Raw genomic sequence first — 24,255 nt, 5'->3', positions numbered from 1 at the left:
GCTTCTTAGCTGCAGTCCCCTGAAGAAATTTTTCCATCTCATTGAGCCTCCATTTTCTTATCTATAAAATTGAAATACATATATAATTCAAGAGATGAATGGATATACAGTCTTGCTCTACATAATGATGTTTCTTTCAGTCAACAGTGGACCACATGTATGACAATGGCCCAATAAAATTATAATAACTTACTTTTACTGCAACTTTTATATGTTTAGAGACACAAATGCTTACCATTGTGTTACAATTGCCAACAATATTCACTACAGTAACATGCTATACAGGTTTGTAGGCTAGGGGCAATAGGCTATACCATACCCTAGATGTGTAGTAGGCTATACCATTCAGGTTTGTATAAGTGCACTCTGTGATGTACACACCATGAAAATGCCTAATTATGCATTTCTCAGGATACATCCCTGTCATTAAGTGATGCATGACTGTATATAGTTGTGCAAACAAGGCTATAAATACTAGGTAGCAAGTATTGGTTACTTTTTACCATTATTATTAATGTAGCTGGTCTGCCCTAAATAGTGCTAGGGAATCATGAACTATGTCAAATAAAGTGTTGCTCTTGTGTACTTGTACATCCTGGAAGAGAAATTGATCAGAAAGGTGAATCAGTAAGTGTTCAGGCATGGAAGCAGAGCTACCATGAGTATTAAATAAGAGGCCCATTACACAAATTAAACATTGCATGAACATGGGAGGAGCTATATGACAAAATTTAGCAAATATTCATAATAAGAATAGCTCATTTCAATTTTTTGTATTAATTATGCTTTTTATATCATATCTAAACTATCTTTGCTTAGTCAAAGTAACAAACATGTTTGCATCTAGAAGTTTAATAATATTGTTTACACTTTCAAAGATTTAAGTTAATTTTATATATTATGTAAAATATGAGTCAAAATAGTTGATTTGGGGTTTTTGTTTGTTTTTCTTTTTTGCATATGGCTTCGTATTTCTGTGTCGCAATTTGCTTAAAAAGCCCCACTGGCTTCTAAAACTTATTTTGTATTTATTTTTAATTGATAAGTAAAAATTGCATAGATTTATGTTATGCAGCATATTTTAATATATGTATATATTATGGAATATCTAGAGGAAATGATTTAACACAGGCATTACCTCACAGAGTTATCATTGTTTTATGGTCAGAACACAAAATCTACTGTCTGCAATATCTGTATATGTTGATTATAGTCAACCTGATGTACAATAGCTATCTTGACCTTATTCTACCTGTCTTGGATCTTGTTTCCTTTGACAGCCCTACTGACTTCAGCTATAGTTTTTGCATTCTTTGTTAGTGATTACCCTAAAGATTGCAAGAAAGTAGCTAAAATTAAAGATTAGCAATGCCAAGTGTTGGCAATGATGTAGAGTAACTGAACACTCACATATTACTGATGAGAAGAAAAAAACTTACAGCCACTTTGGAAAAACGGTTTGACAGTTTCTTGAAAATGTAAACATATACCTCTCATATGATCCAGATGTTCCACTCTTAGGTATTCACCCAAGAAAAATGAAAGGATATGTGTAAACAAAGATTTGTATACAAATGGTTATAGAGCTTTATTTGTGATAGCACAAAACTATGATAAAAACTCAAATGTCTATCAAGAGGTAAATGGTTAAGCAAGCTGTGATATATCTTAACGGAGGAATACCATTAAGTAAAGCAAGAAACACACTATTGATACAGTATGGCTAAATTTCAAAATCAGTTAATACACAAAAGACCATCCTGTATGATTCTACTTATGTGAAATCTAGAAAAGGCAAATCTATGATGACAGAGGTCAAATCAGTGCTGCATGGGTCTGGTAACTGAGGAAGAGATTAACTGCAAAGGGGCATAAGAAGACCTTTTGAGATAATGTAAATGTTTTGTAATATATTGTGGTTGTGTATACAAAACCACACAGAAGTACCAAAACTCATTAGATTGTATAGTTATAATGGGTGGATTTTATTGTATGTAATTTATAACTCAGTGAATCTGAGAGTGTAGGATAGTGAAAGAGAGGGAATGGGAGAGAAAGAGAGAGACAGAGGCAAAAAGACAGAGAAAGGGTGAGAGAAAGGAGGAGGAGGATGAAGAGGAGGAGGAAAAGGAGAAAGGAGGAGGGAGGAGAAGGAGGAGTATAAAGAGGAAGAGAAGGAATATTCATAGGCTAAGACCTAAACTAGATTGGATCATGGAATGGATCCAACTCTTGATAAGCAACTCCTTCTGAAATACAAAAAAGTCCATCTGACAGTGAAAAATGAATGTATAATAAGGTAGAACCAGGGCTAGCCAAGGTAGAAAATAAATGCACTCTTTTGCCCATTGGTCTTGCCGGTAGAAAACAGCCAAAAAGTATACTGAGAAGGTTGTTGCTATCCAAATTCCATGCAAATTCCTCTAATTGGTAGGACTCATTTGGCATACAGAAAACTTTGCTGCACAGAAGTCTGGCAAATAGTTTTTAGTTTGATAGTCTCTAAGTGTAAGAAAGAACACAGTGGAGATTGAATAAACCAGAAAATGCTGTCCACTAAAGGTCACTTGGTTTTTCTTATTGACTTGTAGGGGTTCTTTATATGTATTGATAATAATCTTCATTAGCATTTCGTATAGTATTATTTTCATATTCTCTGTATCTTTGATAAATAAAAGCTCTTAATGTGGTTATGTTTATCAATGTACTTTTTATTATTTCTGATTGTTGTATTTTATAGGCAATCTTCTACTATCCCATGTTCATAAAATTGTTACTCTCTATTGTCCTCAAGTTTCATATTTTTGACATTTATATGTAAATATTAATTCACCTAGAATTGATTTATTTGCATGTGATTTAAAGTAAGGACCTAATTTCAAAGAAAATCATTTATCACTATTTATTAAAAATCCATTTCCCCCCACTGCCTTTAAAGCCACTTCTGTCGTATTAATATGGTTTGTTAATATGATACTTTAAGCTGCTCCCTAACTTGTTCTTCCTCAGAAATATCTTACCTATGCTTGGCCCTTTGTCATTTTACATACATTTTAGAATTTGACAATTTAGCTTGTTGAAATCTAAAACTTAAAAATCTTGTAAATGATCATGATATTAAATCTATAGATCAATTTAGTGACAACTGGCATTCTTAAAATATTGCATCTTCCAAATAGTGAACATGGTATATTTCTCTATGTCATTTCAGTGTATTTCAACAACATTTTATTTTTTTTCATAAAGGTCTTAAAGACTTTTGGTTGGATTTAATTCTAGTTGTATTGTATTTTGGTATTTTTACAAACACTTATTTTAAAACTATACTTAATTTTAAAACTTTCATTTGTTAATACTAATTTTATATTTAATAATAATGACAAATTCATTAATTCTATTTGTTAATCTCTCTAGTTTCTTCTGTGTTTACTGTATGTGAAATTGTATCATCTGAGAATCATGTTTTATGTTTCTTCCTATTCAAATATATGTTTTGTTTGATATTCAATTCAATGGATTTTTTAAATATTTTGTCTCAGCTGCTTTTTATTTTCCTCATTCGTTCTAAAAATTAGTGTCCTGTTTTTCCTCTTAAAGTTCCTAAGTTTCATTCCTTGGAATTTTTTTCTGTGAAAAATTTTGAAATCTAGCTTGAAGACAGGCTTCTCTTAGAGTCTGAATTTGCTTATAAAGGTTCTGGAGGGCACTATAAACTGGAAGGAAGTACTTTTAACTAAAAATTTTCTTTTTGTTTGTTTTTTAAGAGCACTCAGATAAAGATATTCCACTGGAGGACTGTCTTACGGTTATGAATTACCAAGGAAGTAATGTTTTGTTTTAAATCTGCATTCAGCTCTTAGGTTCTTAAAGAAGCAGGATTATTTCTGGTTCTTTTTTACATAAAGCTATAACCTTTAAATGTCGTAGTTTATAGGAGTGGAGCTGTCTGCTGTTAGGTTCTTGACTGTGGAAAGGATGGTTTCTGCGTTTACTTTCCTTCTCCTTGTATCTTAGAAAGTAAAATCCAAGATCAGAACCTTAGCAAACACTCTTTAGATAAATTAGAGCTTTACTATCATAGTTACTCAACATCACATTTTTAAACGGACTTGAAATATATATATATATATATATATATATTTTTTTTTTTTTTTTTTTTTTTTGAGACGGAATTTCGCTCTTGTTACCCTTACTGGAGTGCAATGGCACGATCTCGGCTCACCGCAACCTCCATCTCCTGGGTTCAGGCAATTCTCCTGCCTCAACCTCCTGAGTAGCTGGGATTACAGGCACGCGCTACCATGCCCAGCTAATTTTTTGTATTTTTAGTAGAGACGAGGTTTCACCATGTTGACCAGGACGGTCTCGATCTCTTGACCTCGTGATCCACCCGCCTCGGCCTCCCAAAGTGCTGGGATTACAGGCGTGAGCCACCACGCCTGGCCCTATATATATATTTTTAATCAGGAGTTCATTTAACTCCCATAAGCTGCTGAAAATGGAAGCGCTTATTCTTTATATTACTGTCTAAATTCTGTGTTTGAGAAGTCCAGGAAAAATCTTTAATCAATTTTTAAATATCACTTGTAATATAGGATTAAGATTATTTTGGAAAGTTGGAAGTTGCTATAAAAACATATTTACACATAGAGTTACCTCCAATTCATTAGCTAGGAAGATACTCATCTCTGATTCAAAAATAAACATATTTCCACTCTATTTAAAATCATACATAACACAAATATAGGAGATAAAAAGTATCAGAAGTTCTTGAGGATACAGATTAAGGAATTAATGTTTTTGGCATTAGGAAACATTTTCTATCATGAACTGATTTAATGAGTATGAACCCAGTGGTATGCTAATTTTTCCTTCTCTAGAAAAAATATTCAGGTTCTAAAGCAGTATTTAAAAGCAAAAACAATTATGAAATATCTCTTAGAAAACCTCCATCCCTTGAATTTCCCACCATTACTTCATAATCCCTAATGACTGTAATAATGAATGTTTAATATCGGTATGAACTCTGAACCTTAATTTCATAAAGTTTAATCGAATGGCAGGTTTCAAATACATTCTTTGAATCTTGATGATGTATATTCTCTCTCTTGAAACTTCTGCCTGGAATTTTTGTCCAACTTACCACTGGCGAGGCTAAGAACCTATGTATGAATTGCCTATTATGTGAATTATATTTCAACCCTCAAAACTAAGGTACTCATTGATGATTTCTACTTGATCTTTCTTTCCAGATCTACTTGAGATGTGTGATTTTTTTTTAGAGACATAGCGCAATGTATCCCAACAGCAAATACAGAAAGATTTTAGTTTATCGAACTACTGAATTATGCTCTATAACAGTTCCGATATTCTTGCCATGGGGACATGCCATCTTTTGTATTCATTTTATTTTAAAACGGACTTCAAAAATTCATTTCAACATTAGCGCTTCTTTATAGATTTAACATGCTGTTTTATGACCTTTAATACAAACGTTGGGATAAGACATTGATAGAAAATATTCTTTAAATTTGAATATATCCTATGAGTTTCAGTTCCTTACAAAAAACAAAGACCAAAAAATATATCATTTCAGGCTGTAGTTTAATAACAAAATGTTTATCTTACATAGTTTTAAAAGGAAAGGAAATATAAGTTGAGAAAACTTAAGCAGCCCGTATGTAAGTTGGTTGGTAGATTTTCCATATCTCAGGGCAAGTGACAACAACTTTACTTTCTAAATAAACAGGTTTGGGAAGTCAGAGCTTTTCAATAAATTATTTAAAATAAAAAACAGACTCAGTGCCCCATATGCCAAATACATCCTTGGTGAGGCTAGGTAAAAATCTTCCATGAGTATGTACTCCTATAAAACCTCAGGTCAACATACCAAAATAAAAAAGATAACAATTGTGCCCAGAGTTTCTTTGTATAAATGCATCTTCTGATATATAAAAGTTAACACTTCACAGGGAACTTTTTGGTGTTGTTTATAAATTGATTTGATTTAAATTTCTAGGGCCACCGATCACTAAAAACTAAATTGAATGCATGTGCTTTTCCTGAAGCAAACTCCTCTGTGGAAGTGATGGAAAATGTAGTTGGATATTAAATCCAAATGTGCTATCAGGGAGTATGACACAAATTATGACCCTGTTTGGAAGAAGCCCATTATCTTATATCATGACAGTTGCAAATATAGTAAACAATGAATTCATTACCATTACTGGATTTTAAGCCAGAGTAAATCTCTAATGTTGTATAGTAAAACCATGCAAAAGAAATCAACCGTGCTAGCTCTGGTAATACTTCTTTAATGAAATACCTGAAATTGCATACCAATCATACTATAAACCACACTTAAAAGATTGGTGATTATGGCTCCTCTGGGGACAACCGTGAAGTATTACCACTATTTTCCATTTCAAAAGGAAATATAAATTGAAGGTCATGAACCAAATTTCCTTCAATTTTTTAGCTAAATGAGTATGGAGTTTAATGTATGACAAAAGTACAGTACTTGTTTCATTTTCACTCTAAAGTGGAACATGTTCTCCTCTGTATTCCATGTTCTAAAAACTATAAACTTCTGGAGGTAAAAGGCAAGCAATCATGGAGCTCAGCTTGGCTGCCCTCAAGCAGTGAATGTGTACACAATTTTTACTGGTTATGTGTCTATTCTCTTCTTCATGGTCTTTAGATAGGAGGATTCTGGAGGTCGAGGACCACCTCTTAAACTTCTCTAGCCATCTAGTGCTGTGTAACAAAATTCCTCAAAATTTAGTGGCTTAAAACAACAATAATTTTACTTGCTTGCTTTCGATTCTGAAACTTGAGCAGAGCTTACTGGGGACAGCTCATTTCTCCTTCATCAGCTGGCATAAGCTTCCCTGACTTGACCAAAACCAGTCTCAACTCTCAGATGGCCTCACTTGCATGGTGGCCAAGTTGATACTAACTGTTGGGTGGTAGCCCAGCTAGAGGTGCTGAATAAGCCCTCAGTTCTCTTTCATGAGACCTCTCAATATGGCTAGGCTGGGTTTCTTACAGCATCCAGGTCTCAGAGCAGGTGAACTTGCATGATGGCACACTGCGCTTAAAATACAAAAACAGATGTTGCCAACCTTTGGCCTAAGCCAAAACCCAGAACCTCCGGAACTACCAAAGTGTAACTTCTGCTACATTATATTGCTTAGTTAACAGTTTCAGATTTAAGAAGAGGTAAACACAGGTAAATTATATAAGGATGTAAATACATTTGTGCTCTGTATCACGACATTTCAGTCAATGATAGACTCCATATACAACAGTGGTCACATAGGATTATAATACTCTATTTTTAATTTACCTTTATGTTTAGATATGTCTAGATACACAAATATTTACCATTGTGTTACAACTGCCTGCAGTATTCAGTACAGTAACATGCTGTACAGATTTATAGCTTTAGGAACATTGCACTATACCATATAGCCTAGGTATATAGTAGGCTATATCATTTAGATTCGTGTAAGTACACGCTATGATGTGCACACAGTGACAAAAATCACCTAGTGACACATTCTTCAGAATATTGCCCCATTGTTGAGCAATGCATAACTGTACAAGAAAGCAACATAACAGATTATCATGTACCTCAGCACTATACACACAGATGGCACTATCAGAATAGTTCTTGTATGAATGAACTATAGAGCATCTAAGTTATCTAATTTCAATGTTTTGTTACCTTGATTTTTAAGTTTCTCCTGGTGGTTAACTAAAATTTTTCCTTATTTAATTTCAGCATATTTGTCTAAATTGAAATTGCTATCGCTTATAGCTAATAAATGGTCAACGTCATCTTCATAAGGAATTCTTTTGTTTAAAGACAAGTGTTAAATTAGAGAATCATTTCCTTCCTATCTGAAAAACAAACTCATTTTGCTGCCATGTGGAAAATAAGAAAGACAGTTAAATACTTGGCAAAGAGATATAATGACTTGTCCCTAGAAAATATAAGAATTTTGTGTTGATTTTTTGAAATCAAACACAAGATGCTGTGAGTGTTTTCAGGGTGCGGCTTAAGGATGAGCCATGCACAGGAACAATTTCATTTCCTGATATGATGGAAATGATGAAATAGTTCTGTTCCGCCCTGGGTATTTGAGATTTATCTCTCCCAAAAGGGAAAAAAGAGTATTTATGTTTTATAAATGTGCTTTCTTACCTTAGATTGATTGTTGTAGTTTTTGTTGACATTAAAGCTTTTTCCATTTAAAAATAAAGTTCATAACGTGAATAGAATTTTTAAATTAGAAAACAAATTTATAGAATTGTAGACCCATATTATGGTTTTGCAAAATCTGAATATCCTCTGATTCTTGTTCTATCTTTATCTCACCATAGATCTGGTAAAAGATTCCCAAACTTTATGTTTTAATTGACAATTAGTGTTGGATAAAACAAAAAGCAAGATGGTAAATGAGCAAAATTCTTAACAGATAGTCCAGTGGTGTGCTGGAGTTAGCTTGCACCACTCTGTGAAAGCTGTTTGTGTCCATCTCTTCCCAATCTGCATTTAAAAAGTCATGTTAATAAGCTCAATTAACCATCATGATAATATTTACACCATGACCTTTTTTTTCTCGTATTTATTTATTTGGAGAACCAGTTGTTAAATATTTACATTTACATCACTGATTCTAAGCCAACTAGTCTAAAAAAAACAAAAAGCAGGAAGTCAGGAACCCAGATAGATTAAAGGCATTGGACAATGATTGACAGTTCGAGCCAGCATTTAAGCTGTGACCTAAATGACAATTTGGAGAAAGCCATATATTCTAGAAGAGTATTTCTGACAGTGCTTTAAATGTGGACAAGCCATAAACCAGAAACAATCCTGGCATATTTGAAGAACAGAAGAGGACAGTAGGAATGGAATATGTTTATCAAGACAACTGCATTACAAGAAGAGCTTAGAAACACAGGCTGAAGCCAAATTATGTATAGATTTATAAGACAGTAAGGATTGGATTTTAAGAATATATGCAATGGAGAGGACTTGGGATACCTTAAACTGAGGAGTGATATGAACATATTTATTTATAAAGAACAATCTGGCTTCTCTATGTCAAATGAGTTGAGGCTACGGATGGGAAGGATAAAATGGAAGAAAGTACACCAGTTATGAAAATATTATGTTACCTTAAGTGAGAAATAAGAGTAGTTTAGACCCAGTTAGTGGTATGGATATGGAGAAAACCAAAAGATTTGGTTGCAGTCTGGAGGTTGTTTCTCTAGAATTTGATAATGGATTTGATGTGAGGAATAAAGAAAAACTTCCAAGCATGTAGCCTAAGTTTTTCATTGAATTGTGACACTATTTACACAAATGTAACAGTAGTGTTTTTATAATGGCAAACACTAAGAGAAAAAAAATGTTAGAGGTGTAGAAAAATAGTCCTATTTTGAATATTCTGTGCTTGAGTTATCTATTGCATATATAAAGAGAGATGTCAAGTATTAGTTGAATATGGGAGTACTATGTCTCAAGGCTACTGACATAATTTGGGAACTTATCAGCACATACATATTTAAAAGCCCAAGACTATTGGAATTACATCATGTTAAGGGAAGAGAGAGAAGAGCATCCAGAACAGATGGTTAGAACACTCCAGTATCTAGAAGCAAGGCAAAAAAGCCTGTAAAGGAAAGTGAGATGTCGAACCAGAGATAAAAGAAAAAATAGAAATGTTCATTGTCACTGAAGCCAAGGAGAGAAAAGACTTAAACAAGAAAAATATACTCAATATCACTTGATGCTACTGAGACTTCATAGATACGAGACCTAAGAAGTAGAGTATGGGCTGCAGACAGAGGGCTGACCAGCAAAGGGAATTAAGTAATTGGACACAGGCTGAGGAGTCAACTCATTGTAGATATTTTTCTATGAAGGGGAGCAGAGAAATGGAAGATCTGGGATCAAGGGAAGAATTATCTTCAAGATAGGAACTGCTGGCTCAAACTTATGTATTAATGAGAATGAAATGACAGAGGGAGTTTCTCGTGCTAATAAAAGGAGATATTCTGTTTTAGTGTTCACTGTGAGTTCAACCTAAACTACATTTCTGGTCAGTATACACTCTTCATACATTATCCAATTTCATTCATTAAAAAATTAGCCTCAGCCTACAGGTTTTACTAACCCTGTTTAATAAATGCAAAACTTAAATCTGAGAATTATTAATTATTTAATACACACATAGTCATTCTTAAAATATTACTGAATTTATATTATATTCTAGGTAATATGTTTAGTAATTAGCGCTTTACGAATGAATATTGTACAAAAAGAAATGAATCTAGGAATTTAACACTAGGTCAATCTTTTGCCAAATTTTATGATATTTTCCTGATTCTCAAGCATTCATCCCAGTTTGGCTGAGACAATTTGAATTACAGACTACTAGCCCAACATAATTGTTAGTGACACACAGTGTCTCTGAGTTATGCCTGTAGAGCTATTGTGAAAAACAGTATGGTTGTTCCTCAAAATATTAAAAATTAAACCACTATACAATCCAGCAATCCCACTACTGGGTGTATATCCAACAAAAATGAAATCAGCATGCCAAAAAGATATCTGCACTCCCACATTCATTGCAGCATTATTCACAAAAGTCAACATATGGAAGTGTCCATCAACAAGTGAATGGACAAAAACATGTGATAAATGTACACAGTGGAACACAATGCAGCCTTTAAGAAGATGGAAATTCTGTTGTTTGTGACAACGTGGACAAACCTGGGGGTACTGTATTAAATGAAATAATCTAGACACAGAAAAACAAATACCACATAAGCTCACTTATAAGTGGAATCTAAAAACGTTGAACTCCTGGAGGCAGAGAGTAGAATTGTGGCGTGTTAGGGGTGGGAGTAGCGGTGGGTACAGGGAGTTGGGGAGATGGCCAAAGGATACAAAATTTTCATTAGATAGGAGGAATAAGTTCAAGAAATACATTATGAGTATAGTTAATAACAATGTACTGTATTTTTGAAAATTGCTGAGAGTAGACTTTAAGCGTTCTCGCCATTAAAAAAAAAAAGTATTTTAGGTAATACATATGTTAATTACCTCGATTTAGCCATTCCACAATGCATGGTAAAATGTCATTGAATTGCTTACCAGGAACTTTATGAGTCAGATTAATCATCTAATGTCATTAGCCATTAGAATTTAATCTTATATGACTGGTTATTAGTATTGAACAATTTGCATTATTGGCTATTAGTTGCCTGTTGATTTCATTTGCTATTTTCTACTAGGCTGTTGTTTTTTACTTGTTGTAGGCACCCATGATATATTATGAAAATTAATTTGCTATTTGTTATATATGTTATGTGTATTACATATATGCTAGAAATATTTTATCCCAGTCCTTTCCTTATATCAAAAATATTTTTGTTTTATTCTTATGAAACTATTTAATAGTTATATAGTTATATCTGTCAACGCTCTCTTGGTAACATATTTGGAAAACATTCTCCTACATTTTCTTGAAATGCCTATAGTTATATAATCTGTCTGGAATTTATTATATGGAATGAAGTAGGAATGTAACATAATATTTTCCCCATATATAATTGATTGCTTAAAAATTTTTATTTAAATACTCCCATTTGTAGCATTTGCTTCTGGATATTTTGTTTCATTTTGTTTTTTAATTTCTCTATGAGCTCTAAATTATTCAAAATGCTATTGTCTTATGATATGTTTTCAAGCCAAGATATTATAGTTCTGTCTTTCCAAGTGTTCATTTTTATATAATGTAAACTATAAATCATCTATTCAGATTATATTTAAACACCATCTTGGTATATTCCTAAAAATTACATAAAATTTATAGATTAGTTTGAATCCTTAGTCCAGAAACATGGGACATGTCTGCATTTATCCAGATACAATTTTATTTTTCAGTAAATTGTGTTTCTTAGCATAGTCCCATCAGTGTTGAATGATTTCTTATTTTTTAAAACAAGATCTTCCAACTCACTTTCCTGTTTTCTTGCCTCAGATCTACAATCAGACATTTCACTAAGGATCTTGATCTTTTTTTAAGAGGTGATGCCATTTAGAAACCTATATCTGAGAACTAGTGGCTCTCAGTGAATGCACTGTGGCTCTCTTAGTAGAGGGTAGGAAAGCTACATGGTAGAGGCATATATTAATCCAGGCAACAGGTTCTTGATTAAGCCCACTTCTCTCTAAGATTAAACCAGTACTTATTAATTTTATCCTTTAAAATGTATTTTTGCTATCATTTCCAGTTTTTAATGAACTCAGTTGTGCATTTTTCAATGTTTATGCATTTCAGCCAAACTTTTGCCAAAATTTCTGGAAGATTCCATTTTTGTCATATATTAGGGATAATTACCTACTAAACATGTATTTGTATCAACGCTAGTTAATATTTGCTGTGTGCAAACAACTTGAAAGTAGAATATTAATTTTTTAGGCAAAGATTTTATTTCCTTTTACACCTAAGAACATTTATCAATAAATGCACCTACTTATCTTTTACCTTTGATGTACTCACATATCACAGATTTTGGGGTTTCTTTTAATGTCCTTAAATTCTTGTTTTGTCTAATTTCAAATATGTAACTGACTTGCCACGCTTTTAAGATTCCTTGTGCATTCACTCCTCATAACCTTCCATGTAATACGGTTGCTTTACTTTGATGTAATATTTTAATATTCACAAAAATTTAAGTGTTGTTACTAGTGCAAGGATGTAAGAACTTCTGCTCTTTGAACTTAATATTTGAAAAATACCACAAAAGCATTTATGAAAGTGACATTTTAGGATTGTAACTTGGTTAAAATAATCAACCTCTTGGCAAAAATGGCAATGAAGGTTTTTTCAGTATTCAAGTTTTATGAGTAAACTAAAAAGTTTGAAAGGAATAAAGGAAGGAAAGAGAAAAGGAAGGAAAACCAGAGAACATATAAATGTTCTCAGTGGTTTTCATTATGGTATACACTCAGAACAGAACATCACTTTAGGGTCCCATCCCCCACCCCAAAATATAAACCAGTGATGAACTACAGATGTGGAAAAGAAAAATTCAAAGGAAAAAGCCTGTGGATTAAAATATACTTTAGAAACATAGCACCCAATTACAATTATGGCCCCTATTTGGATCTCAGTTCAAACAACCAAACTGTGAAAGAAAACAAACACAAATATATTACACAATTGGGAAACTATATTATCACTGATTGAGTAGTTGATGATATTAAGGGACTATTGGTAATTTTTAAAGTGTAGCAATAGTATTATGATTAATTTTTTGAGTTATCAATATTTATAAATATTTTCTGAAATATTGATGGGTGAAATTATATAATGTCTGGGACTGACTTTAACATAATGGAAGATAGAGATAAAACAGTAATCATTAATGATAACTGTTGAAGATGACAGATTGGTGATTAGGAGCATCACTGCATCGTTTATGATTTCGTATATGTTTGAAATTTGCTACAAGTTTCTATTTAATTAGGGCCTATATGTGGAGTTGGTGGTGGAAATAGAAAGAAGTGAAAACCACTGAGTGGGATCTAGAAGTTTTAGTGGACAAGTCTCTGATCATTTGTGGTTAAATGTGTAAGGAGTGAGGGGAGACAGCTTCTGCATGATCTAAATGTATGACTCAGCTTGGAACTCAGCACTAGTTCCATGAAAAATGCAAAGAATGTATTCAGCGTATTGACTTTGCTTGGAAGCTGGGGTAGGAAGATAATGGATAAGTGAGTTAAGGAATCTGTAAAGAAAATGGATGAAATGGTCAGGCACTGTGGCTCATGCCAGAAATGCCAGAACTTCGGGAGGACCAGGTGGGTGGATCAACTCTGCTCAGGAGTTCAAGACCAGCCTGGGCAACATGGCAAAACCCCATCTCTACAAAAAATACAAAAAAGTTAGCCAAGTGTGGTGGTGCATGCCAGTAGTCCCAGCTACTCCAAAGGCTGAGGTGGGAGGATTACTTGAGCCTGAAAGTTTGAGGCGGCAATGAGCTGTGATTGCACCCTGTACTCCAGACTGTTAAAAAAGGAAAGAAAGGAAGAAAGAAAGAAAGTGAGAGAGATGAAAGAAAGAGAGAGGGGGGAAAAACAAAGAAAAGAAAAGAAAAAGGATAGAAAATAGATGAAATGATGGATCATGACTGAAACGGAAGGAAGAGCCATGAGTGGACTGAGACATAAGGCAAAAAAAAAAAAAAAAAAGTGTTCTGGGCTATTGCATTGACACCTACAGGCTGTCTAAGATTGAGCAAATTACTTTGTGTATGCATCATTCACTTACCATAACCAAAAATTAAGATTGGACTTAATATATGGTCATTTGTAGTTCTAAAATGAAATTTTTTTTCACCTGCATATCTTCCTCTTCTAGTTAATATTACCGACATAAAGAAAAGAGCTGTTGAAATTATATACAGACTTAAATTACACCAAGACACTACATTCTCTTAACTATCCATTTCCCAATGTAGCCTCTATTGTGAAAAAAGAGTGAGAAAAACCATATTTGTTTTGTACTGAATATTTTTGTTGTTGTTAAGGGGTTTCCTGCCAAAGTTAAAATTTCCAGCTAATAATCTTTGAAGCTCTACTCTTAAGTATAGAAAAATATACCATAGAAACCCTAATCCAGGGCTTTTTGCAAAGCTGTTTACAACCTGTGTTAAGTGGTTCTTTATAAAAATAGAAAATAGTGCATAATGCTGTTATCAAAAATTCTGTTTAATCAAATTTGTATTATTCTGTGTCAGCTGAACTATAGAGATCGAATATCACAGTATTCATTATTTCATTGCCTTAATTCTCAATGATGCTTCAGACCCCAAACAGCTGCATGTGACGGACCTATGTGAAAACTTATTATGTTCCTGACTGCAGGGGACATATTTATCCTTTGACTCCATAGATGGCTGAGGACATTTTCTCCAATACCTAAAAAGGAATAGAATTATCCCCTGCTTTATACTGTACCCCACTCATTAATTTTTTCTTATGAGAAAAGAAACTGTTTAGTGAGATGATGACTGGCTGAGAATCATCAGGTTATTTTTAAAGGTCATTCTTCATATATAGCCCAGGCATCATGAAGCTAAATTCAACCACAATACAAAGGTATTTTTATTCTATGAAAATTAACAATTTATTAGTAGACAATGAATAATCATGAGCTGCCAATTTAGTTATTCATTGATCATCTAATATATGTCAATCACTGTTCCAGGTGCTTGAGAAATGGCAGTGACAAAAATCCCTTACATTCTTGTGGGTTAGGAAGCCTTGAATGTGAACCCAAGAATTAGGGATCAAAACTACATCTGGGGACACCAAGCTTTGTGTGCGGCCACGTCAGATAGTTTCACCAGAAGTGAATGTCAAAAGAATAGTAGCCTCAGAAATAAATCTTAGCAGGCATAGTCTGCCACATTTAAAGAATTAAGCAAGGCTTTGGTGGCATCTTCAAGTAAGGTAGTGAAACCACGTTGGAAGTTCAAACAAACAAAGATTGATTTTAATAATCAGGACAGACTTATACTTTCTGAGACTTCCATTCTCTCATAGATCCTAAGGTTAGGAGGGACTCTTTAAAGTACTTTAGAAGAAATCGTTTCAATTCTCAAGGTATTATAGGTCCCCACAGTAAAAAGTTAAGACTCATGGCAAAGCCAGAAACAAGTCTACCAAACAGATAGTATTTCATTACAAGGCTCTTTCATTTGGTGAGTCAAAAGAACATTGCCCCCATTATTGTATTTCCTGGCCAGGAGAGCAGGCTGGGGTTTTAAGAGTAATGGAATTTCTACACTGTCTTTCATTTTTAAGAGCTGCATACGAGCATGTGGCACCAAACTTATTTCTCTTTATCTTAATTTAAACAAGGCCAAGGGGTAAATGTGACTTGATTTACTTCTTAAATTATGAAGTTTGTCCTAAAATTCCTATAGATATTCCTCCCCATTCCTCATTGTCTCAAACCGACTTCACATAAATTTTGATCATTGTGAATTTCATAGAGACTATAGGTTCAACCACAAGACAGATAAAATTTTAATCAGGGAACAGCTAAAGAGGCCTTTTGGTCCTCATTATAAATTGGATAAGTAATCTTCTTGAGGTACAGAAAAAAAAATCTATGGAATTATTATAATGCTGAAAAGAAAATTTTAAAAGCTTATACCTTTTTTTCTAAGAATTATAATTTCTTAAGAAAGAACAAGGTCAGCTTTTTAAAAGCAGATTATTTTGTTATAATTAATATGAAAGTAGTATAAGAAATAAAGAAGATTATAATGAAAGACATGCCTAAGGATGAGGATAAATACTGCTATCTGGTTGGACAGCCTCAATGTATATAAAAGAGAAATGGAGATATCCACAGCCTTAGGTATTATTAAGGTTGGAGTAAGGAAAAAGATATGTTACTATGATGGGTTAACAGACCACCATTTCAAGAATATAAAAATGGGAAGACCTTAGAGTCCACTCTTGGATGAGATGACTTGAGAGGCAGTTTGAAAACAGGAAACCAGTGAACCAGAGAGAATCCCCTGGGATAACTCCTTTGGATAATTAGGATAAATAACTAGACAGTTTCATAAAATCTGGACATATTTTAGAAATGAATTCTTCATCAATAGACATGGAATATCTGAGCATCATTTCACTGACTTTTAAATTGACAGAGCTACTGTATGAATATAGACAGATTTGGCAAGTATTCTAAGGGGAGCGGTCTGAAGAATTCACAATGTTAGGTTTCCAGAAGAAGGACATGGGTTGTCATTACGAAAGTCATGGAGGGCACTACTGCACTGAGAACAGGCTTGGATTAGGTGTTGATCTGATGGGAGGTAACATCTGCATGGAATACCACTTAGGAAGGTGAGAGTGTCATCATTTGTTTAATTAATGGATGCCTTTGGTTTGAACAGAATTTATTGAATTCTTATGTCTTTCCAGAGGAAAAACCCAATGTGCAATCTAGAAGAACATTTTAGGAAAACTAATTTCAAGTACTGAAAGTACCTGAAAAGAAAAACAATGAAACAAATGATGCAGCTGAGCGTTGGCACCACTTCAACAGTGATCAAAAGAAAACAATTAGGGAAGCAGTTTGCATTTTGAATTTTTCTGCACCAGCTTGAAAAGACTAAAGGAAAACAGAGGAAAAAAACAAGGTGGATGTATAATACTCCTAAAAGGAAAAATATAGCAGAAAAGAGTATTCTTTTGCCACTGAAGTCCAATCAGCCCAAATGGTTAAAAAGGAAGGTAGGTAGTTCCAAGTTACCTTAGGATAATGAAGTTTCTGTAGATCACAGTCTTTCCACACCTTCTCCAAGATACCACAAAGATTTAAAGAACAGTTAACTTAAAACATCAGTAACTTACATTTGCCACGTAGCCAGAGAACAGAAGATATAAATTCCAATTTATGGGTAAAAGAAGGAATAAGCAACTAAGACTACCAGAGCCCACATTTGTATGTGAGCCTGGAGGGAACTGTACAGATGCGTGAGTAGTGGGGAGCAGTGGTGAAATCCAGGAAACATTATCAAGAGTTTACCTCCAGAAATAGAGAACCATACTCTAAGTAGAAACTATCAACCGCCTTGTTGGGCTTAGAAGCCTCTATAGCACAGTCAATAGGAAGATAAAGAAAGGGCTTTGAAAGGCAGTCTTGGGAAAGTATCTTTGAAGAGACTTATGAATTGGGATGACTTGCTGCTGATCTGGGTAGTTTCAAGGTTGTCTCTGAGGAAGCCTGGAAGTCAAATATTGACCTTTGAAAAAGAAAGAAATGAAATAAACTAGCAGTCTATGTATAATGTGCCGCATGAAGTCTGAAATTCCCCCGGAGACATGCTATACTAGCTTGTTATCTACACTGCTTAGTGAAAATGTATAGATTGACAGTTGTACATGGTTTAATAAGTCATAAAGTCTAGGTTTTAGCTATGTGATCAGTGGGCTGTAAAAGACTCCTCAGCAAACTTGTACCTTAGCATGAGTGAAGCTAATGAACTCACAGATGAAATCAGGTATCTGTTTTGAAAAAAAAGATGCACAATAGTTGCACATATTTTGGGGGTACTGTGATATTTTGAAGCCCGAAAAATATGGAATGCTTTATAGATTTTCATGTCATCTTTGTGTAGAAGCCATGCTAATCCTCTCTGTATCATTCCAGTTCTAGTATATGTGCTGCCAAAGCAAGCACGAAGCCAAGTATCTTATATTTACCTTGGAGGTTTATAAACCAAAGACGAACCACATCCTATATGACTGATAGGACCCTACAGGGCTGCATTGATAAGTCTTGTTCCTCTGTGAATGTCTGCACTTTCTCTATGTGTCTGTAGCATATCTTTTACCTTTATAAAGCTTTACAAACTATGTCCTGGGGGTCCCATGAGGACTTTCAATTATCTGATAGTTTATGACTTCTGTAGCAGCAGTTGCATTTGGAGTCCGCAGCTGGTTTTAAATAAGAAAAAGAAGCAGCTGATGACAAACAACCTACTGGAACAGAATATAATATGAAAATAAAAGCAAACTGCACCTCCACTAAATAATGATTTCATACATTTGAAAACCACCATTTCCTATTGCTACAGAAAAGCCACCTGCTACCCACCAGCCACATAAATATCTTCCTAGTCATTATTCTAGGCGAATGAAATATGGATAAGAAAAATAAAATCATGGCATTCATGAAAAACTGAAGATGAGTATCAAAACAGTTTCACAAATGGAAGCACATTAAGTGACAAAGACAAAACCTGCTGAGAAGTAAGATTCCTGCCAGAATTTAAAATATAACAAAATAAGACATTGTAGATGTGAAAGAACATTTAAAAACAGAAATTTAAACTTTAAAAAGAGACAGGTAATAGATGCTAAATGGGAAAAGACAAAGCTAGGGAAAGAAAATAATTCAAAATTAACTTGTATGTTAAGTCTAAATATAAGATACACAAAAGATAATAGAAATTACTCAAAATGTAGTAAATGACATCAAGAGGATAGAAAGGAGACCAAACGGGCAAACGATACAGTTAGAGAGGAGTGAATAGAAAGTAGAAAGACAAAGAAGATGGAATGTACATAACCGGCAAAGAAAATCCAATTTCTATAGGATAAGAGTACCAAAAGAAGCATTAAAGAACAAAATATAACAAACAAACAAGCAAAGAAACAGAACTAATATTTTTTAAATTAGGATACAAAAAGCTCTCATTTTTAAATATACCTAGCTCTGCATATAAAAAAGATGCACAGTGTGCCTGAGAAAATTGGCCTAGGACGCTAGACAGTAACACCATGTTCCTCACGTTATAAGATTTTAAAGAAAACAGGCAAAAATCATAGACCTCCAATCAAAGATAACAATGCACTGATAAAGCAAAGAAAATTATATTGACATCAGACTTCTTGAGAGGAACTTTAATGCAAGAGGATAATGGCAAAGTATTTACTGGACACACAGAGGAAAAAAATGTAAAGCAATAATTTTTTATCCAGGCAAGCTTTCTTTCAATTTTGAAGATTTTAAGAAAATAATTTTAAACTTGAAAGAAGTTAAGTTTATGAGTCTTTCCTAAGCAATCTCGTAGAAAATACACGTAGACAAACATGACTAACTGAAGAGATGCTGTATAAAATTTTGGAATTAGGCATTGAATAAGTAAAACTCTATAGAGAGAAAGGAAGACATAGAGGAAGAAGGATGAATAAAGAGGGAGAGAGGAAAGGGGGCACTGAGATCAAATAACAGATATGTGCTTTATGAAATAGAAAGACAAAAGTAGGAACAGAAGAGAGAGAGAGAAATGGGAAATAGAATGTTATAGAAGATTGTCTAATAAGTAGCAGTTAGGAGTCAAATGATAACATTTGAATGCCAGAAACTTGTGTATATTTAAGAGTAAGAATAGAGCTGTAAAAAAGATAATATGATTAATAAAGACTAAGTGGTAAAGAGGGAAGGAAGAGGAACCGAGTGAATATTTATCTGTTTAAGGAAAATGGAGAGATACTCACTCAAAGGTAAACATTATAACTAAAATATAAACTTTTATATTGCTGAAAAAACATAACAAAAGAAAAAAAGTNTTGTTGTTGTTAAGGGGTTTCCTGCCAAAGTTAAAATTTCCAGCTAATAATCTTTGAAGCTCTACTCTTAAGTATAGAAAAATATACCATAGAAACCCTAATCCAGGGCTTTTTGCAAAGCTGTTTACAACCTGTGTTAAGTGGTTCTTTATAAAAATAGAAAATAGTGCATAATGCTGTTATCAAAAATTCTGTTTAATCAAATTTGTATTATTCTGTGTCAGCTGAACTATAGAGATCGAATATCACAGTATTCATTATTTCATTGCCTTAATTCTCAATGATGCTTCAGACCCCAAACAGCTGCATGTGACGGACCTATGTGAAAACTTATTATGTTCCTGACTGCAGGGGACATATTTATCCTTTGACTCCATAGATGGCTGAGGACATTTTCTCCAATACCTAAAAAGGAATAGAATTATCCCCTGCTTTATACTGTACCCCACTCATTAATTTTTTCTTATGAGAAAAGAAACTGTTTAGTGAGATGATGACTGGCTGAGAATCATCAGGTTATTTTTAAAGGTCATTCTTCATATATAGCCCAGGCATCATGAAGCTAAATTCAACCACAATACAAAGGTATTTTTATTCTATGAAAATTAACAATTTATTAGTAGACAATGAATAATCATGAGCTGCCAATTTAGTTATTCATTGATCATCTAATATATGTCAATCACTGTTCCAGGTGCTTGAGAAATGGCAGTGACAAAAATCCCTTACATTCTTGTGGGTTAGGAAGCCTTGAATGTGAACCCAAGAATTAGGGATCAAAACTACATCTGGGGACACCAAGCTTTGTGTGCGGCCACGTCAGATAGTTTCACCAGAAGTGAATGTCAAAAGAATAGTAGCCTCAGAAATAAATCTTAGCAGGCATAGTCTGCCACATTTAAAGAATTAAGCAAGGCTTTGGTGGCATCTTCAAGTAAGGTAGTGAAACCACGTTGGAAGTTCAAACAAACAAAGATTGATTTTAATAATCAGGACAGACTTATACTTTCTGAGACTTCCATTCTCTCATAGATCCTAAGGTTAGGAGGGACTCTTTAAAGTACTTTAGAAGAAATCGTTTCAATTCTCAAGGTATTATAGGTCCCCACAGTAAAAAGTTAAGACTCATGGCAAAGCCAGAAACAAGTCTACCAAACAGATAGTATTTCATTACAAGGCTCTTTCATTTGGTGAGTCAAAAGAACATTGCCCCCATTATTGTATTTCCTGGCCAGGAGAGCAGGCTGGGGTTTTAAGAGTAATGGAATTTCTACACTGTCTTTCATTTTTAAGAGCTGCATACGAGCATGTGGCACCAAACTTATTTCTCTTTATCTTAATTTAAACAAGGCCAAGGGGTAAATGTGACTTGATTTACTTCTTAAATTATGAAGTTTGTCCTAAAATTCCTATAGATATTCCTCCCCATTCCTCATTGTCTCAAACCGACTTCACATAAATTTTGATCATTGTGAATTTCATAGAGACTATAGGTTCAACCACAAGACAGATAAAATTTTAATCAGGGAACAGCTAAAGAGGCCTTTTGGTCCTCATTATAAATTGGATAAGTAATCTTCTTGAGGTACAGAAAAAAAAATCTATGGAATTATTATAATGCTGAAAAGAAAATTTTAAAAGCTTATACCTTTTTTTCTAAGAATTATAATTTCTTAAGAAAGAACAAGGTCAGCTTTTTAAAAGCAGATTATTTTGTTATAATTAATATGAAAGTAGTATAAGAAATAAAGAAGATTATAATGAAAGACATGCCTAAGGATGAGGATAAATACTGCTATCTGGTTGGACAGCCTCAATGTATATAAAAGAGAAATGGAGATATCCACAGCCTTAGGTATTATTAAGGTTGGAGTAAGGAAAAAGATATGTTACTATGATGGGTTAACAGACCACCATTTCAAGAATATAAAAATGGGAAGACCTTAGAGTCCACTCTTGGATGAGATGACTTGAGAGGCAGTTTGAAAACAGGAAACCAGTGAACCAGAGAGAATCCCCTGGGATAACTCCTTTGGATAATTAGGATAAATAACTAGACAGTTTCATAAAATCTGGACATATTTTAGAAATGAATTCTTCATCAATAGACATGGAATATCTGAGCATCATTTCACTGACTTTTAAATTGACAGAGCTACTGTATGAATATAGACAGATTTGGCAAGTATTCTAAGGGGAGCGGTCTGAAGAATTCACAATGTTAGGTTTCCAGAAGAAGGACATGGGTTGTCATTACGAAAGTCATGGAGGGCACTACTGCACTGAGAACAGGCTTGGATTAGGTGTTGATCTGATGGGAGGTAACATCTGCATGGAATACCACTTAGGAAGGTGAGAGTGTCATCATTTGTTTAATTAATGGATGCCTTTGGTTTGAACAGAATTTATTGAATTCTTATGTCTTTCCAGAGGAAAAACCCAATGTGCAATCTAGAAGAACATTTTAGGAAAACTAATTTCAAGTACTGAAAGTACCTGAAAAGAAAAACAATGAAACAAATGATGCAGCTGAGCGTTGGCACCACTTCAACAGTGATCAAAAGAAAACAATTAGGGAAGCAGTTTGCATTTTGAATTTTTCTGCACCAGCTTGAAAAGACTAAAGGAAAACAGAGGAAAAAAACAAGGTGGATGTATAATACTCCTAAAAGGAAAAATATAGCAGAAAAGAGTATTCTTTTGCCACTGAAGTCCAATCAGCCCAAATGGTTAAAAAGGAAGGTAGGTAGTTCCAAGTTACCTTAGGATAATGAAGTTTCTGTAGATCACAGTCTTTCCACACCTTCTCCAAGATACCACAAAGATTTAAAGAACAGTTAACTTAAGACATCAGTAACTTACATTTGCCACGTAGCCAGAGAACAGAAGATATAAATTCCAATTTATGGGTAAAAGAAGGAATAAGCAACTAAGACTACCAGAGCCCACATTTGTATGTGAGCCTGGAGGGAACTGTACAGATGCGTGAGTAGTGGGGAGCAGTGGTGAAATCCAGGAAACATTATCAAGAGTTTACCTCCAGAAATAGAGAACCATACTCTAAGTAGAAACTATCAACCGCCTTGTTGGGCTTAGAAGCCTCTATAGCACAGTCAATAGGAAGATAAAGAAAGGGCTTTGAAAGGCAGTCTTGGGAAAGTATCTTTGAAGAGACTTATGAATTGGGATGACTTGCTGCTGATCTGGGTAGTTTCAAGGTTGTCTCTGAGGAAGCCTGGAAGTCAAATATTGACCTTTGAAAAAGAAAGAAATGAAATAAACTAGCAGTCTATGTATAATGTGCCGCATGAAGTCTGAAATTCCCCCGGAGACATGCTATACTAGCTTGTTATCTACACTGCTTAGTGAAAATGTATAGATTGACAGTTGTACATGGTTTAATAAGTCATAAAGTCAAGGTTTTAGCTATGTGATCAGTGGGCTGTAAAAGACTCCTCAGCAAACTTGTACCTTAGCATGAGTGAAGCTAATGAACTCACAGATGAAATCAGGTATCTGTTTTGAAAAAAAAGATGCACAATAGTTGCACATATTTTGGGGGTACTGTGATATTTTGAAGCCCGAAAAATATGGAATGCTTTATAGATTTTCATGTCATCTTTGTGTAGAAGCCATGCTAATCCTCTCTGTATCATTCCAGTTCTAGTATATGTGCTGCCAAAGCAAGCACGAAGCCAAGTATCTTATATTTACCTTGGAGGTTTATAAACCAAAGACGAACCACATCCTATATGACTGATAGGACCCTACAGGGCTGCATTGATAAGTCTTGTTCCTCTGTGAATGTCTGCACTTTCTCTATGTGTCTGTAGCATATCTTTTACCTTTATAAAGCTTTACAAACTATGTCCTGGGGGTCCCATGAGGACTTTCAATTATCTGATAGTTTATGACTTCTGTAGCAGCAGTTGCATTTGGAGTCCGCAGCTGGTTTTAAATAAGAAAAAGAAGCAGCTGATGACAAACAACCTACTGGAACAGAATATAATATGAAAATAAAAGCAAACTGCACCTCCACTAAATAATGATTTCATACATTTGAAAACCAC

The 24,255-nt window shown here is 34.1% G+C and overlaps 2 non-coding genes across 2 annotated transcripts; both read right to left on the bottom strand.

The window, feature by feature from the left end:
* Window positions 1-18,183: 18,183 nt before the first annotated feature.
* Window positions 18,184-18,290, bottom strand: LOC119470288. Its single transcript, XR_005199169.1, has one exon. It is a non-coding gene; the product is annotated as a U6 spliceosomal RNA (small nuclear RNA).
* Window positions 18,291-23,769: 5,479 nt separating this feature from the next.
* Window positions 23,770-23,876, bottom strand: LOC119470287. Its single transcript, XR_005199168.1, has one exon. It is a non-coding gene; the product is annotated as a U6 spliceosomal RNA (small nuclear RNA).
* Window positions 23,877-24,255: the final 379 nt, after the last annotated feature.

The sequence above is a fragment of the Cebus imitator genome, unplaced genomic scaffold (genome assembly GCF_001604975.1).
Source record: "Cebus imitator isolate Cc_AM_T3 unplaced genomic scaffold, Cebus_imitator-1.0 Scaffold26, whole genome shotgun sequence".
Lineage (NCBI taxonomy): Eukaryota > Metazoa > Chordata > Mammalia > Primates > Cebidae > Cebus > Cebus imitator.
The sequence above is the reverse complement of the archived record's forward strand: the minus strand, read 5'-3'. Positions and strand labels throughout refer to the sequence as shown.